Source organism: Hyla sarda, chromosome 1 (genome assembly GCF_029499605.1).
Source record: "Hyla sarda isolate aHylSar1 chromosome 1, aHylSar1.hap1, whole genome shotgun sequence".
NCBI classification, from domain to species: domain Eukaryota; kingdom Metazoa; phylum Chordata; class Amphibia; order Anura; family Hylidae; genus Hyla; species Hyla sarda.
This window is the reverse complement of record NC_079189.1, coordinates 494,099,111-494,118,112: the sequence shown is the minus strand read 5'-3', so window position 1 is coordinate 494,118,112 and position 19,002 is coordinate 494,099,111. Positions and strand designations below refer to the sequence as shown.

The 19,002-nt window shown below is 38.7% G+C and overlaps 1 long non-coding RNA gene across 1 annotated transcript in view; it reads right to left on the bottom strand.

Moving 5' to 3' along the window:
• Nucleotides 1-1,040: 1,040 nt before the first annotated feature.
• Nucleotides 1,041-19,002, bottom strand: part of LOC130288303 (uncharacterized) — a 58,991-nt gene continuing 41,029 nt past the window's right edge. Inside the window, exon 3 of the long non-coding RNA XR_008847447.1 lies at nucleotides 1,041-2,104. This is a non-coding gene — a long non-coding RNA (uncharacterized LOC130288303). The remainder of the gene's footprint in view (nucleotides 2,105-19,002) is intronic.

Below are 19,002 nucleotides of genomic sequence, written 5' to 3'. Positions count from 1 at the left end.
ATGAGACCAGACATATACAACCCTCAGAGGACACTCTTTTTGTATGTTTGGTAACTGAACAGCATCATCTGCTGCACTTTTCAGTATGACAAGCTCCATAAAGTAACACAATTTTACAATTTTAATAGTTTTACATCGACACACTGACACAGTGGATTTAGAACAGTGAAGTCAGTGTGATGGTGTAAAAGTTATGGAAATTGTGTCAACATCCAAATACTTCTAGCGCCAACTTTACCTTAAAGGTACACTTTTTATTTATTTATTTATTTATATATATATTTTTTAATGTCAATATAGGCTTATGCAACTACTGTGTATATATGTGTATGCATACAGTTGCATATGTCTATAGCAGTGTTTCCCAGCCACTGCACCTCCAACTCTTGCAAAACTACAGCTGTCCTGGCATACTGGGAGTTGTTGTTTTGCAACAGCTGGACGCATACTGGTTGAGAAACACTGGTCTGTAGTATACTTACAGTATATGCCAAAAGTGATGTGAAATCAACCTAAAATTTCTAAAAGCAGAATAAGGAATCAGCAATCCAAGGGTATTGTAAAACTTGAAGTTTTAGATAAGAACCATTTGGCCCATCTAGTCTGCCCAATAATCTGAATACTATGAATAGTCCCTGGCCCTATCTTATATTATTGAGTGGGTACAATGTGTGGCAGTATTATATTCAGTGGGTACAGTGTGTGGCAGTATTATATTCAGTGGGTACAATGTGTGGCAGTATTATATTCAGTGGGTACAGTGTGTGGTAGTATAATATTCAGCGGGTACAATGTGTGGCAGTATTATTCAGTGGATAAATTGTTAAAATTGTTAAAATATTATGCCCTTGCTGTTATTATTGGGCCCTTGCGGTTAATATGATATCCGGATGGAATATAGTGAATTATACCATCAAAATTCTATGTTGAACCGCATGTCCATCACGCACTCTTTTTCCTGGGTAAGACACTGTGGACTGTTGGTTATTATTCTTTTATATCAATTTTATTTTTCTCTGGGTGAGAGGATTACAGTTAATCTCGTGTTCTTTTGTTGTGAGCTCCACATTTTGTTCACATTTATTCCTTACCATCCAGTATTTAGTTTTTTTTTTATTTTACAAATTATATCACTATTTTTCATGTATCACAATTTGAGATATAGAATTCAGCCACTGTAATATACCAAGACTATAATGGAAATCCAATTCTTTACTACAGTTATTCACGCTATAAATAACATTTTGGCATTTACTATTTTTGTATCTCTTCCTAGTGATCTTTAAATTACTCCCAGTACACAAAATAAAGGTTTTCCCATCAGTATTTGTAAGGCAAAACCACAAATGGAGCATTTACAAAGTATAATGATTTGTATCTCTTATGTGTTTTCGACCTCTTTTTGTTTTTTGGCTTACAGATACTGATGCATAATACTGGCCAAAACACTGCTGAGTGAAAGTGGCCATAGTCTGAGTCTACAATAATAAATGGGATCACCTGAAAGCAGTCATGGGCCACTTAGATGGGCTGTTATAGGTCATCAAACTGGCATGCTTTGAATAGCAAAAAATAATTACACAGGAGCTCCTTTTAAGATGCCCCAGGGGATTGTTTAGAAGTTCCTCCTTGGTGCTATGCTATAGCTCATCACTTCTTATAATATCCTGCTGGTGGGCCTTCTCTCCTGCATGTATCCTCCGTAGGGTATGTCTTCTGTACTCTTCTGATTTTATAAGGTACTAGCAGAGTACCTAGTGTTGCCCAGTCTTTCAACCTAAACCTTGTGGGAGAGAAAACGCAACAATAATGCTCTTGTCCTCATAGTCCGACCTCATATCCCATCCTCATGATCCAGACCACCTATCCTGTCCTCATGTTCCGAACTCATATGTCATTCTAATACTCATAGCCAGACCTCATAAGTTGTCCTGAGCTGTGATGAAGAGATTGTAGTCTGGAAAACTTGTGTGACTTGCGGAAAGAGCGTGGTTTTAAGCCTTACCAACACATTCACTCTGCGATGTGAAGCTTGATGTTGAGCTGTGATGAAGCGATTCTGGTTGTGGGTGTATCTGGTGAAAATAAAGTATTTGGCTTTGACCTGAAACAAAAAAAAAGGGCTTAAAATAGATAAGGTGTGGCTTGCAATCTGGATCAACACACTCACCAGGAAATGCAGCGGGGATCTTGTAGAGTAAGGTACTAAATGTCCTATAGATTTACATGGAACTTTAGACTATAACCCCGACCATCGCAAATGGGAATGAGTTAGGGTTTATAGGGGAGATTCATCAAAACCTGTACTGAGGAAAAGTTGACCAGTTGCCCATAGCAACAAATCAGATTTCTTCTTTTATTTTTCAGAGGCCTTTTCATAAATGAAAGAAGTGATCGGATTGGTTGCAACTGGTCAGTTTTTCCTCTGTACAGGTTTTGATTAATCTCCCCCTTTATAACTATCCTATATTTTTAGTTGGTACATAAGTAACATTTGTACTAAGGTTTATTGAAATATCTTCAGCTGTTTGGAAGTGATGCTGGAGCATAAATGTGCACACACACACACACACACACACACACAGAGTATATTAATATATATATAGTCATGGCTGTAAATGTTGGCACCCCTGAAATTTTTCGAGAAAATGAAGTATTTCTCACAGATTTCAGTAACACGTTTTGCTATATACATGTTTATTCCCTTTGTGTATTGGAACTAAACCAAAAAAGGGAGGAAAAAAAGCAAATTGGACATAATGTCACACCAAACTCCAAAAATGGGCTGGACAAAATTATTGGCACCCTTTTCAAAATTTTGGAAAAATAAGTTTGTTTCAAGCAGGTGATACTCCTTTAAACTCACCGGGGGCAAGTAACAGGTGTGAGGAACATAAAAATCACACCTGAAAGCAGATAAAAAGGAGAGAAGTTCACTTAGTCTTTGCATTGTGTGTCTGTGTGAGCCGCACTAAGCATGGACAAAGAGAAGAGAACTGTCTGAGGACTTGAAAACCAAAATTGTGGGAAAATATCATCAATCTTAACGTTACAAGTCCATCTCCAGAGATCTAGATTTGCCTTTGTCCACAGTGTGCAACATTATCAAGAAGTTTGCTACCCATGGTGCTGTAGCTAATCTCCCTGGGTGTGGACGGAAGAGAATAATTGATGAAACGTGTCAACGCAGGATAGTCCGGATGGTGGATAAGCAGCTCCAAACAAGTTCCAAAGATATTCAAGCTGTCCTGCAGGCTCAGGAACATCAGTGTCAGCACGAACTATCCGTCAACATTTAAATGAAATGAATCGCTATGGCAGGAGACCCAGGAGGACCCCACTGCTGACACAGAGACATAAAAAAGCAAGACTACATTTTGCCAAAATGAACTTGACTAAGCCAAAAATCCTTCTGGCAAAATGTCTTGTGGACAGATGAGACCAAGATAGAGCTTTTTGGTAAAGCACATCATTTTACTGTTAACCAAAAACAAAATGAGGCCTACAAAGAAAAGAACACAGTACCTACAGTGAAATATGGTGGAGGTTCAATGATGTTTTGGGGTTGTTTTGCTGCCTCTGGCACTGGGTGTCTTGAATGTGTGCAAGGCATCATGAAATCTGAGGATTATCAACAGATTTTGGGTCACACTGTACAGCCCAGTGTCAGAAAGCTGGGTTTGCGTCCGAGATCTTGGGTCTTGCAGCAGGACAATGACCCCAAACATACATCAAAAAGCACCCAGAAATGGATGGCAACAAAGCGCTGGAGAGTTCTGAAGTGGCCAGCAATAAGTCCAGATCGAAATTCCATTGAACACCTGTGTAGATGTCTTAAAATTGCTGTTGGGAAATGGCGCCCTTCCAATAAGAGAGACCTGGAGCAGTTTGCAAAGGAAAAGTGATCCAACATTCTGGCGGAGAGGTATAAGAAGCTTAGTGATGGTTATAGGAAATTTTTTCCAAAGGGTGTGCAGCCAAATATTAAGTTAAGGGTGGCAATAATTTTGTCCAGCCCATTTTTGGAGTTTTGTGTGACATTATGTCCAATTTGCTTTTTTTCCTCCCTTTTTTGGTTTAGTTCCAATACACACAAGGAATAAAGATGTGTATAGCAAAACATGTGTTACTGCAATCCTTTTCTGTGAGAAATACTTCATTTTCTTGAAAAATTTCAGGGGTGCCAACATTTACGGCCATGACTGTATATATATATATATATATATATATATATATATATATATATATATAACCTTGCAACAACTTTGTAAATGCAACAACTTTGTAAAGGGTCTTTACTAAAACTATCTTAACATTTGATGTATACAACTACTAAACATAATGTGACATTTCACCTGTAAAAAAACAGTACATGCAACCATAACCATTTAAATTCCAAAGAGTTGCATACAATGTGCCTAGGCTAGCAAGCAGCATTATGGAGCCGACAACAGAAACCATAAAGACAGAAAATGATGGCGAGATAGGTTAACAAAAAAAAAAAAAAGAGATAAATGGATTAAGGTAAGTTGCCACTATAATATATTTTCTGTAAATGTGTTATATTATATTATGACAAAAAATATACTTTTTTTTATTTTTAGCTGCAATAAAGTGGTTACCCTTTATTATCAAATTGTAAAGTGACAGAAGTTAAATACTGCAACTACAAAGTCAGGAATGTCTAGGCCACCCCTAACACTGCTTGCCTGGTAATAAACTCCTAAAGCTCAATAGAAGAAATATTTGTTCAGCTTTAACAACTACACCTCAACTCAACACTGAAAAGTCATTAAACATATCATATCAATTATCAAAGAAATGTTAGCGTGGTAAAGATGCCATTCCATAGCCGAGTGCCTCCATTTTTGGCAGTGCTGCACAGCTATTCCCAACCATCATCTGATTTAAATACTATACCATTCTCACTCTCAATTCTTCTGTTTGAAAGGTTAACAATATTACATTTCAGCATTTAATTTCCTGAATTTTTGGATGAAAAGGGAAATTCAGTGTCTCAAAATGTGTTTTTCTCTCTTTGTATGCTTTTAAGGCCTGATGGCCATTATATAAGTGCTCTGTGGATTAGTTCACCTCACACAACAATGTCTTCCAAAGATCAGAAAAGCAGTAAAGAAGTCTTTCTCATAAAAGTCTTTGCTGTTCTGAAGGGAATAGGATTTTAGTACTTCGGAGCCAAAATAAAATGCTACAGGCTTGGTTCATTCAGGTGCTTAGTCACAGTTTGTCAATGTTTGAAGCTTTAACAGAGTTTCCCCATCACAAACTCATAAACCATTTAATCACTTCAGGGAAGTTATGGCCTACGGCTGTATAACACTGCAGAGTACAGGTATTAAAGTAAAAGACAGTTTGTTTGAGAAGATTTAACCTGTTTGTTGGTGGGGAGACATTTATTTTCGATATTTTGTTGACGTCCTCAGTTAAGTGTTGTCCCGGGTTGACCTGGAATGTGTAGGTTCTGGCATTATTGCTGTGTGGCAGGACCTAATCTTTAGCGACTGTGTTCTAAGACTCCAGGCGTGAAGTTTCCATTGACTGCTAATGAGCTTCCTAAAACTGCTAGACTTGTCTTTTTCCCTCGCAGCCTCTGAAATCATTATATCTTGCTTTTATTCACCTGTATGATTAGTATCAGACACTTTAGACTTTTTTATGTAAGATTTCCTTTTAGAATACATGTATCCTCATCTCACTCCACACCATTAATTTGAGTGATGTTTCCATGCTTTAATATCTTGTCTTTACTCTTTTGGAAAGGTTTACCCTCTGGGGCACAGCACTTTCAACCTGTCTGAACCCATTAAAAGAGGAGCGAGAAGAGAAAATTCAGCAGCCAAATATGTTTCTACTGTCTGTGAGAAAGTAGACAATCTCGACAAGATCCAGACACCCAACTTTTTATCTCACCAGGTCGTGCCTTTAATATGTTTTATCGGTCTTGTTTAGATGCACTATGATTGATGGTGAGGAGGAATATAGCACTGGACCAGACCCCATTTATGCTTACAAAAACACATCTTGAGGAGTCCTGTATATGAAATTATTTGGTTTTATTTTCTAATTTCTTATTATTTAGTTATTTATTTGTTCATTTATTTATGTATGTATTTATTTGTTGTTTCCCACTACTGAGACCCCCCAGTAACCAGCTGTAATCAGGGAAGTATGGCATTTTGACCTTTTGGTTTAAATACTGTCATTGTGAGATGCAGGAATTTATAAAAAAAAAAAAAAAAATAGGTACAGGAAAGTAGACTTAGCCATAAGTAACATGATGTAACGAAAAAACATAACCCCTTTTATTAAACTTTTGACACACCTAACAAATGTAAAAAGTAAGGGAATTGTCTGTACAGATTTTTTGTTCATTCTATGTGTTTAGATAACAAATAGAACAGAAAAGCTAAACTGTGCATAAGTACTGAAGTGATACTCCTGTTCTCAAGCAGAGGGATAAAGTAAAACACCGGTACCAGTGGTGCAAAAAAGTTGAAATCTGTAATTCCTATACCAACCCTCAAGTCTTCTGGGTGGAGTATAGCTAGTAACTGATATACAAGATAGAATTTATCGGAAGGGGACTGCCTCAATGTCTTGGAACCCTGTTCAGAGTGAGTTATACAGGGTTGTAATAAGGTAGCCCGTCCCTGTTTCATGCTGATCATGATTCGGGCCAATTGAAGTTAGGGACAGGTTCCCTTTAATTCTTCTTACTTTTCATTGTGCTGGGAATTTTCCAAGGTATAGTTTATTTTCAGCATATTGCAGCCTTTGAAAACACTATGCACTATGTAATTAGACTAAAACCAGCAAAAATGTAGATACAATTTTTATAATTTCATTTATTATATGTTATTTGAAACCTATTCAGTAACCGCTTATGATTTTGTTCTACTTCCCCTTTTACTGCTTTCCTGTCTGGATAGGAATGTAATGTCAGTAGTGCAACTACTGCCCCTGGCTGTAAACTTAATGTGTCCTTAACAAGTGCTCTTGGCTTGGCGCTCATGAGCGGTAATTATGGTTTTAATACCAGTATATTATGTTAATTTTAGTGAAACTGGATAACGTTTAAGTATGAACATGTTCAGCCAAAAAATAATCCCCATTGCCTAGTGCCTGAGAAGGGTATGTACGTTATGATCCTATAAGCAGTATACATTCTTTGTGCTAATGATTGTAAGATTAGCAATAAGAGCAATTATTGTATTACTTCATTGTATCGTAAGAAACCAATAAGTCAGTATCATTTTAAATACAGGAGACATTTTTTTTTTATTACTGCCGAAAATATTCATTGTAAAATAGGAATTATAGATTAAATATCCTAATTGTTACTTTGCTAGCAGCATTGAAAGGAAAAATATTTATCTTGGCGTTCCATAGTGGACCTTGTTTGATATGTTCTCTACTGAACCTCCCATATGCATTTAATTTGGTGCAGGGACTGGACAGGGATTGTTTCTGTCTCATTCAATTCTAATGTACATGCTTCATTACATTTTATGGCCCAGATTCATCAATCTGTTGGAGACAAAGATACATTTTGTCTACCTACCAATCGCTGCTCATTTTAAGAAACACAAGCTGAGCTGTGATTGGTTGCTATCTGTCTAAGGGTTCACACCACGTTTTCTTAAATACGGTTCCCGTATACGGTTGGGAGGAGGGGGGCGGGGCTTAATCGCGGGGTCCGCACTCAGCCGTATTCGGGAACCGTATTTAATGCAAGTCTATGAGCCGACCGGAGTGAACCGCAGCCTCCGGTCGGCTTAGTTTTCGGCCGTATGCGGTTTCCCAACCGCAGGCAAAAACGTGGTCGACCACGTTTTTGCCTGCGGTCGGGAAACCGCATACGGCCGAAAACGAAGCAGACCGGAGGGGGCGCATACGAAGGCATACGGGAGCGCGAGGTTTTAGCTCCCCCCTGCCGTATGCGCTCCCGTATGGGAGAAAACGTAGTGTCAACCCAGCCTAAGACCTAAATCAGACACATTTTTGTCTCAGACAGATTCATAAATCTGTACCTATATGTATGGAGGTATTCTTCCCTAAAAGCATTGGCTGGAAGCTTTATGGCTTTGAACTAGAGAACAAGTTATCAGTCAAAGGTAGAAGTAGTCACTAGGAGAGAAACTAGCACCAAATATCATTAGAGAACCTAGAGAAGTACTCAGGACAGTCAGCAATTGGTTAAAATTTAGCAGCAGCAATGGTACAGGAGCTGTGAACACCACGTACAGATGGCCTTCAGGGGGTGCTAAAGAGAAAGTCTGGAAATGAGGTATTTTATTGTAAATAGCCTGCAGTAATACAAGAACGAAACAAATATTTAGATATATTCACTTTTTCTTTGCATTTAATGCATGTTTCATGTTGGTCAGGGACATCCAAACGAAAGTGAAGCATTTTTTTCTGTATATTTTCTTATGAATCCCATACTTAGTTCATATTTTCAAGGATTCACCGGAGCTAAAAGTATAAAGAATTCTCACCTTCCCACATACACAAAAATAAACTTTTACCGATTTTTTGTGAGATAGAGAAACTTTCTAATTCTTATTTTTATTTGTTTTCTCTACAATTACATCAAAGTACAGACAGTTTCAGAAATAGATTGATCTTCTTCTCAGTAACATTTGTGAAACAATCCAGTCTCGAATTAAACACAACTTAATTCCTGCTGGAAGACGACGTTCTCTTTTAATTAAGTCTAATTGATCACTGTCCTCCAGGCACTTGCTTTATAACCTACTGTATGTAGACACCATGTATCCCTGCTTGAAGAAAGAGCTAGAATAGCTTCCTCTCTGCTCATTTGCAGATTCGATGCATTACTGCAGTCTGTTTAGTTGCATTTTTTTTTTGTTAAATACACTTCTGATTCCTGCAGTCAATAGAAATCAGTCACAGCTGTCACTTGTTGTCGATTTGCTTATTCTCGACTCTCATACATTCTAATTGGAATAATGATCCTGGTGGAAGTCCAAATTATCGATAAAGAGACTCTTAAGGCAGGTTAATACTATTAAAAAGAAACCCCATCGAAGATTTGAGTTATAGAAATATAATAAAAATCACTCTAAACACTCTACTCTGTTTATTGTGCTTTAGTTAAGACAACCTATATTCAGATTAAACCTGTTCAAGGGAAAAACTGCATTACTGACTGCTTAGATGAATGGCTGACAAAGCATGTAGTACGTGCTTGGACAGAGTCCACCAAAGCGAGAGCCACTCTTTGCTCTGGCTAATAAACGGAGTCCTTACTAGGGTAACCCTTCTATAGCTACTGAATCCATATTGGAAGTCATGAGACAACCTCTTTAGACATGCTTAACCCCTTAAGGACGGAGGATTTTTCAGTTTTTATGGCTTATTTTTGCATCACCAATTCTACTTTCCAGTGACATTAGTCATTTTACCCAAAAATCCACGGCGAAACGGAAAAAAAAATCATTCTGCGACAAAATCGAAGAAAAAATGACATTTTGTAACTTTTGGGGGCTTCTGTTTCTACGCAGTGCATATTTCGGAAAAATGACACCTTATCATTATTATGTAGGTCCATACGGTCCATATAGGTTTCATTTTGTCGTACTTCTGGAAAAAATCATAACTACATGCAGGAAAATTTATACGTTTAAAAATTTAATCTTCTGACCCCTATAACTTTTTTATTTTTCCACATACAGGGCGGTATGAGTGCTCATTTTTTGTGCCATGATCTGAAGTTTTTATCAGTACTATTTTTGTTTTGATCGGACTTTTTGATCACTTTTCATAAATTTTTTAATGGTATAAAAAGTGACCAAAAATATGCTTTTTGGACTTTTTTTGGGCGCGTACGCCATTGACCGTGCAGTTTAATTAACGATCTATTTTTATAGTTCAGACATTTACGCATGCGGCGATACCACATATTTTTATTTTTATTTACGCTGTTTTATTTTTTTTATGGGAAAAGGGGGGTGATTCAAACTTTTATTAGGGAAGGGGTTAAATGATCTTTATTAACACTTTTTTAACTTTTTTTTGCAGTGTAATAGGTCCCATAGGGACCTATAACACTGCACACACTGATCTTGTATACAGATCACGGGCGTGTATTAACACGCCTGTGATCAGTGTTACCGGCGCTTGACTGCTCCCGCGTGGATCTCAGGCACGGAGCAGTCATTCGCCGATCGGACACCGAGGAGGCAGGTAAGGGCCCTCCCGGTGTCCTGTAAGCTGTTCAGGACGCTGCAATTTCCCCGTGGCTGTCCCAAACAGCCCGACTGAGCAGCCGGGATACTTTCACTTCAGACGCGGCGGTCAGCTTTGATCGCTGCATCTGAAGGGTTAATGCAGGGCATCACTGCGATCGGTGATGTCCTGCATTAGCCGCAAGTCCCGGCCGTTGATAGCCACCGGGACCGACCCGATATGACACGGGGACACCGCGTGACCCCACGGCATATGGCGGGAGCCGGCGCGGGACGTAAATATACGTTCTTCGTCGTTAAGGGGATAAAGGGGTTTTCTGGGCTAACATGAATTGATGGCCTATCAATCGTTAAATAGCAGGTTCAACCAATTGGCACTTCACCGATCGCTTATTAGGTGCCTGCACCACACAGCGAACAGGGCTGGGAGCACTTTGCTCCTTTCACTGTATAGTAATGGTGCAATGTTACTGCAGATCAACTTCCATTCAAGTAATTGGGAGTTAAACTGCAGTTACCAGACTTGACCACTATGCTGTGAATGGAGCCAACTGTTTTTGGCACCTGCCGATAAGTGATTAAAGGCCTTTGCCGAGTGTAATCAGTTGAATTAGACATAAAAAAAAAAAACACCTTTAACCTCTTAAGGACCCATGACGTATGCATACGTCATGGGTCCCGGTCCTGCGATATAACGCGGGGTCACACGGTGACCCCGCATCATATCGCGGCGGGCCCGGCGTCATAGTGAAGCCGGGACCCGCCTCTAATAGCGCGCGGCACTGATCGCTGTGCCGCGCGCTATTAACCCTTTAGCCGCGCGCTCAAAGCTGAGCCGCGCGGCTAAAAACGAAAGTAAAAGTGCCCGGCTAGCTCAGGGAGCTGTTCGGGATCGCTGCGGTATAATCGCGGCATTCCGAACAGCTGTAGCACAGGAGGAGGTCTTCTTACCTTCTCCTGTGCTGTCCGATCGCCGAATGAATGCTTTAAGCCTGAGATCCAGGCTTGAGCATTCGATCGCCGAAAACACTGATTGATCCATTCCTATGGAGATGGATCAATCAGTGTAAAAGATCAGTAAATGCAATGTTATAGCCCCTTATGGGAGCTATAATGTTGCATAAGAAAAGTGTAAAAAAAATCATTAACCCTTTCAATTATCCCTTCCCCTAATAAAAGTTTAAATCACCCGGCATTTCCAAAAATAAAAAAAACATTATGTAAATAATAATAAAAATAAACATATGTGGTATCGCCGCGTGCGGAAATGTCCGAATTATAAAAATATACCGCTTTTTAAACCGCTCGTTCAATGGCGTACGCGCAAAAAAATTCCAAAGTCCAAAATAGCGCATTTTTGATCACTTTTTATACCACAAAAAAGTGAATAAAAAGTGATCAAAAAGTCTGATCAGAACAAAAATGGTACCGCTAAAAACTTCAGATGACGGCGCAAAAAATGAGTCCTCAAAGCGCCCTGAAAACAGAAAAATAAAAAAGTTATAGGGGTCAAAAGATGACCATTTTAAACGTATTAATTTTCCTGCATGTATTCATGATTTTTTTCGGAAGTGATACAAATTCAAACCTATACAAGTAGGGTATCATTGTAACCGTATGGACCTACAGAATAAAGATAAGGTATCATTTTTGACAAAAAATGTACTGCGTAAAAATAGAAGCCCCCAAAACTTACAAAATAGTGTTTTTTCATCAATTTTGTCGCACATTGATTTTTTTTCCCGTTTCACCGTAGATTTTTGGGTAAAATGACTAATGTCATTACAAAGTAGAATTAGTGACGCAAAAATTAAGCCATTATATATAATTTTAGGTGAAAATTTTTAAGAGTTATGATTTTTTAAAGTTAAGGAGGAAAAATTGAAAATGAAAAAACGGAAAAAGCCCGGGTCCTTAAGGGGTTAATAACAGAGAATAAGCTTTTCAGATATGCCAGAAATCCCTCCATTTGAGAAAGCATTTTTATCATATCTCCATTACCTATATGAACAGGTCCACCTACCCTATTTATATTTTATATTGAAATTTTAACCATACGATAAGAAAACCTGTTTCCCAACTCTTATGTACTCAAATCTAAAATAAAACACCTTCCAAAAGTCACTCAATAACAATAAGTAAAAACAGTAGAAATTATTGGTATACTCATTTATCTGATCCACAATAGACTTAAGTAGTTCTATCCTATATGTCCAGGGCTTATTGACTATTAACATAAACAACCTTAAATAGACATCTTTACTGTAAAGCCCTGTGCTAGAGTAAGTGGTAGTCTAAAAGGCTTGGTGACAGATCCTATTGAAGGATAATGTCATGCTGAATAAACTTATTCAACATTTACATCATATGTACAGTAAACTGACCAACACACTGAACAATGGTTTCAATCTTATGAATAAATTGTTGAATATAGGAGTATTTTTATTGCAATGACTTAATCAGTTATGGGCCCAAGCCATATGAAAGATTGTTCTGTATGTTTAGGATCAACAATTATGTTACATACATATTCTTATTATAATGATGCTGGATGTGGATCCACTGACCTGTGTGGCAGATGACTAGGGCCGTATCGAGGAACGGAGTCTAAGGTGCCGTTGGTCTTCACCAGAGCCCGCCGCAAGGCAGGATGGGATTGCTGCTGCAGGTCGCACCCAGGTCGTTACCCCCGATATGACTCAACCACAGAGGTAGCTGGGTGAGGTGAGGTACAGAAGGATGATGCAGAGGCGTAGTCAGACTTAGCAGAAAGGGCAAGGAGGCGTAGTCAAATAACGTAGCGGAAGGGTCAAGTACAAGGGCAAGCAACAGACAAAGGAACGCTTAATCTCAGGCTATGGGGCACTGAAGATCCGGCAGGGAAGAGGGGGCGGAGCTGCCTAAAATAACATAGCAGAAGGACCAAGCACCAATTAGCGGTGCACTGGCCCTTTGCCGTGGCATGCACTGGGAACCAGAGTGCAGAGCAGGAGCAGGTAAGGGACGGGTCTTGATTTGCATACGGACGCCTTCCGCTATGCGAATTGCGGACTGGCTGGGAGAGCGGGGCGGTGAGCGCTCAATGTTGGAGTGCCGGACCGGAGTGCTCACCGTAACACTTATTGCCTTTATATGTTTTTCTTGAAACTCCAGTTTAGTAATCCAAACCTGCATGCTATCAAATTATATATACATCATTATACAAAATAAGATTAATAATAACTCTGTCTTTAAGCACAGGGTAGAAAATGTAGCCAATAATAGTCTTACATTAGGATGTACAGTATCAGACACAGCAAACAGATGGGACGTAGAGCTGACTCATAGATCTGCCTTTTATTTTAAGTTTGCTATCCTAATAGGGGAGTTTTTGGTAACAAAACATATGTTCTCTGAACATCCAGTGACACCTACCCATACAACAAGAAATGGACTAATAAAGATGTCACGTTTCAAAATTAGATACAACAGTGTAACAGGATCTTATTCTCTTGTAATGCGTGTCAGGCATCTATTAATTGAACAAGCTGATATGAAATTTCTGTTCGATGTGCCCTTGCAAATGTTACATTTTATATAGAATATCTGTAAAGTATAAGATCTTAATAGGATGGATAACCTTGACAGTAAACACTGCTGCTTTTTTTTTTACAATGCACATGTGGGTCTTTTTTGTGCACTAAAACACGAAATAGCAAAGATTTTTCTAAATGAGATTTATGTAGCCTTGAAATATGTGGCCTTGGATCTTTCTCCTCTTGTGGCTCTATTTGAATTGCTTTCAGCTTTACTAATAATTATTATTAATTTTACAGTGAAAAGAGGTAAGAGCCTTGCCTCTTGGCCTTTGCTAAGCTATACTTTAAGCTATCGTTTTACTTACGTTTCTACCACAGACAGTAGCATGATTTTCTCCAATAAGCTTTTCTCATTTTGGATTTCATACTGTGGTGTTATAATGCTCTGGCATTGACCTCTTATGTATCTCATCAGATTTCATTATGGCTTTTGTTTCACCGAGACAATATGTGCCATCAGTAGCTTGTGCTATTTGAAAACAAGCCCATTGTTTAATATGAGACAGATTGGACATGTAAGCAAGTTTGAGAATTGTGCACTAATGGTACCAGGATCACTGCTTCCGATTACTCACCAGCTAGCCCCCTCTGGGGATTCTCATGCACAGCGTTTTTCAAAACTAGGCCAGAAATCTTCTGTGATTAGGACCTTACTACAAGAAGGTGTAAGTAGGAGACAGCACACAGAGTCTCCTGTGGCTCCATACTATAAAGTGTGTGATGGAACTAAAAACAATATTGAAACCAGTAAATGTCTCTGCATTAAATTAGTTTAAATGTACCCAAAACATCTAGATAAAACAAATCATTTCACCATTATTCCTAAAGCACCATAAGAAGATGGTAAAAAAACACTATTCTAATATTTAAATAGTACTAGGTATCATTGAAAGTCAACAAATACATTAAACAGAAAAACTCAACCCTAATGTGTTAACTGAAAAAGTCTAAGTATGCATACGTTGGAAAAAAAACTGCTTATCCATATGGTCCACCCTTATCTTTACTATTGTTGAGTCGTAATGTCTGATGTTTCCTACTCGATGTTAAAGGAGATATCTCATGGATAAGTTATAGACTGCGGGGGGTACAAGTGCTGGGCCCCCGCAATTTCCTGTATGGAGCCCCAGCTCTCGCCTGGAGTGGCAGGTCACTACCCCCGCCGAAGCAGGGGGCTTCCACTTCCCCTCCATATATCTCTATGGGAGAGCCGTTCGGCTATCTTCCATAGAGTTATATGGAGGGGGTGTGGTGGCCCCCTCTTTGTGCGGGCGTCGTAACGTGCCGCTCCAGAGGAAAGCGGGGGCTCCATAGAAGAGATTGCAGGGGGCCCCGGCACTCTGACCCCCTGCGATCTATAACTCATCCTGCGGATAGGGGATACGTGTTTATCCATGAGACTACTCCTTTAAGTACACCCCCACCAGTGTATGATAGAATGGACTTTTAAATAGGCACACTCCATTTGGTAGCGTTAGAAATCTACGCAAGCTTGGAGCTGCTATAGATTACAACTGCAATTTATACCTGATAGCAGGGGCAAATTGTAGTAACTTGCCAGTTGGGGAGGCCATGCCCTTTGTGTGAAACCACACCCCTTGGTGCTAAGCTTTGCCCACTTGAGAAGCAAGCTACAGAGCAGCAAAAAGTCAATACATTTTTTTAGAAAACCTAGAGTTTGTGTACCAGGTGCAGACTTAAAAATTACCCCTATAGACTCAAGGTGCCCATGCACTTGCAATAGCTGTCAGCTGAACAGTTGAAATCTAACAAACCTGATCCTTCTCTTTTTCAGTATCATCTGTTAGAGGAGAGTCGGGAGGCCTCAATATACATTAGACAGTTGGCCCATATGGCCAACGTATGAATAATGTGTATGGGACCTTTACCATAGTGTTTACACTTAGGTGTCTTCTTGTGAAAGGTGGTCATCACACATCATATGTCTTAGGGTACTGTATGTTGTGTTTAGGGATAAGGTGATAAAGGATGCATCTGTCTGGGAACAGCCTTACCAGTTCCTGAAGACTGTCATGTGAACTGGGACTTGGTCCTCCCATTTATATCCATGGATAGTGGATGGCTGTCCCTTTAAACTTTTACAACAATAGTTCATTCCTGAAAATACTTATAACATGGAGTAATTTCTGAAAAGGGCTTTGCGATAGAAAGCCTGCAAACATCCCTACTTGAGGGCTGAAAATTACCCATTTGTTCACTTTTTAATAAAGTTAACTCGACTGAGGACAAGGCTATAGGGAGGTTGATGTTATCAAGGTCCTGCAACCTTTTTTGGCATGATTTTAGCACAAGTTTCGGCGCTACTCAATTTTTGTGAAAAAATTTGTGACTTTTACACACAGTGCCACCAACACCAGAGCAGACTTACATAGCACATGCGCTGTAAGTCCTTAGAAATCATGTCAGACTTTTATTTTTGTGCAAATGTGAAGCTGCATCTGATTTATCAAAGTCCATGTGATGTGGCACTAAAAATACCCTAGGGAACTTCACCAGATAGACCAGATGTCAAAAATACTTCAAATGATAAATTCACCCATAATGTTTCAGAGCTGTGAAAGACCTCTGGGAAAACCCTTAAATAAGGCAGAAGTTCCGTGCAATAGGGCCCCATAGGCATCTCTTGGTAACTTGGAAGTCATACTGTCCTTTAATAAGTCCTTGCTTTTGAGGACCAAGGTGGCATGGTTGTGGGTGCGTTGGTGATCAATATAGTACCATCTACTGCCAGCCCCATGCCCAGTTTCCTGCTCATGCTTTTATAAAATATGAGGTATTTCCAAGATCTCCTCTTTACGAAGCCATGTTGGCTGCTGGGGATCATATCCTTATCGAAAACCATTGACACTGACTAGAGCTGACGACAAATCAGTGTATCTCATACTTGCATACCCATGCCACTGTGTCTGTTTATATAGCTTTCTCAGGTATTTTCAGCCTTAACCTTTATTAGTCATTTGCTGAAGAAAATAATTTTAACCCTTCTTATTTTGTAGAAAGTTCAGGCCTTATTAAATACTCGGCATTGCTACCAACTTAAAAGCATTGGTCACAAATAACCAACTGTGAGATTGTCTTTCAAAGGGAATTTAATTATAATGCAGGGCACACCTTGTTACAGAACAGAAGATCAAAACCATATGTATTCTCACTATATGTCTGTATAAACATTAGAAGGGTAGCCAACATCTGCTGCTTATTTATCGGAGGTCAGGTCATTGAGGAGTAACAACTTTTATTTAATTAATTAAGACCTTTTTTGGAAAAAAATAGAATATGATTTTCAGGGACATTTGCAATGCATGCAAACATGTTACAAGAAATGATAATAAAAGAAAAAACTGCAAGGGGACAAGAGGTAGACTGGAAAGGAAGCTACCTCAACTACCTGTATGGTAGTTTACTCCTCCTCCTGTTACTTTACCTGCGAATTGTTAACCCATTCCGGCAAAGTGTGTGACTTTTTACAAATGCTGTTCACAGACAGTTTTGTAAGCCAGGTTTGTGCATATAGCCAATACTGACCCTGAGATGAGACTTCTTCTAGATTAGCAATTTTAACTTTTCTAGCTTTAGACTATGTGCAGGAAACTCATACATGTTCTATAGGCGGCATACAGAGCTTCTGAGGCCAATGGGAGATTCCTCTTCTCTTAAAAAGGTGTGATGTTTATATGGATGATTTAGTGTTCTTCACTATTACAAGGGTGTTTGCATCTAACTAAGTGATGGTTTATTATCAAGAGACGTTTTACCCGTGGGGACCACCACTGATCCTGAGACTAAATAGGATGCTGCACTACGGTGGCAGCCAGGGAAGAACTTTGAGCACCAAATCAAGTAAAATGCCACCATGTGATACAAATCATGGCAAAAAGAAAAACACTACACTTAGAAGAAAGTTTAACCCAGGTTGTTTTTCCTTATAGTAAATACTCAAAACAATGTTAAACAGGGGAACATCCTGGCTTCATGATACATACCTCCAACAGATAAGAAATTATTTAATTCAATGACATTTGTTTTTCCCGACCAAGTAGAGCAAAGGGAGAAGGGACATTCCATGGCTCACTTGCTAACTATAGGGCCCCCCTCTTTAAAGGACTGCTTACTGACCTTCCTAAACAGTTGGACTGGCTTATTTAAAGAAAACATAACCCCAACGAAAGAACATTTTAGAGTCATTTTAGACTATGGAACCGATTCCAAAACTCTTTTAAAAAAGTATTCTAACACAGAGTGGGACAAAAGATGTTTATCCTAGTCAGCTATGTGAAAAGTGTAAACAAAATAAATTATGAAAATAAAGCAAACACGTAAACTAGGAAAGGCATCAAAGTTACGGGATCGAAAATTTTAAGAAATATGGATTAATAATAGAAAAGGTCCAACAAAACAATGATGTAAACATCAATTAGTTTTTGTCCCTGAACAAAAAAATTAGCTGAATTAAATTAGATTTATTTATAAAAACCCAAACTGAAACCAAAGAGTATCATCTAAATAAAAGAAGATATGGTTTTATTGGCTAAACAGGAAAAAATATTGTGCAGGATTGGATGAAAGTGAATGGGATGAAGTCTTTGTGGATCGTACTGATTTAAAAAAAAAAACATGAAAAGTTGAATACCTAAAAAAGTATCCACTTCATTTAGGATATAGGACTGCATGTCAAGTAAAGGACCAGACGAGATGGCAATCATTACCTCAACAGTCATTGCAAAGATGAACTGTACATGGCACACTTGTCTCATTCAATAGAAAATAAGTTTGATGATGATGATGATCATGTCATTTTTTATGTTGCTAAAGCGACAAAGTATCAATTGAGTTTTTTTTTTTTTGTTTTTTTTTTTGGATGATTCCATAACTTTTTAAGTGTTTCCATGTTTTTTTTCACTACTTGATCTGGAAAAACATAAGTCAAATCATTTACTGTTTCACGAAACCAAAATGTTCCGATTCTCCCTGTGTTATGCAAAATATTATATAACTTTTGTATGCTATAGAGATTGCAAGTTATATTTCTCAGGAATAGAATCGGAACAACTTTGACCTAATGCCATAGTCTGTGCTAAAAGCCTCAGTTCTCCCTTTTAATCCTTTGAATTAACTCAACATTTTATTTGTCATCTGATGTTGTTTTATGTCAAAGAGATTAAATATAATGC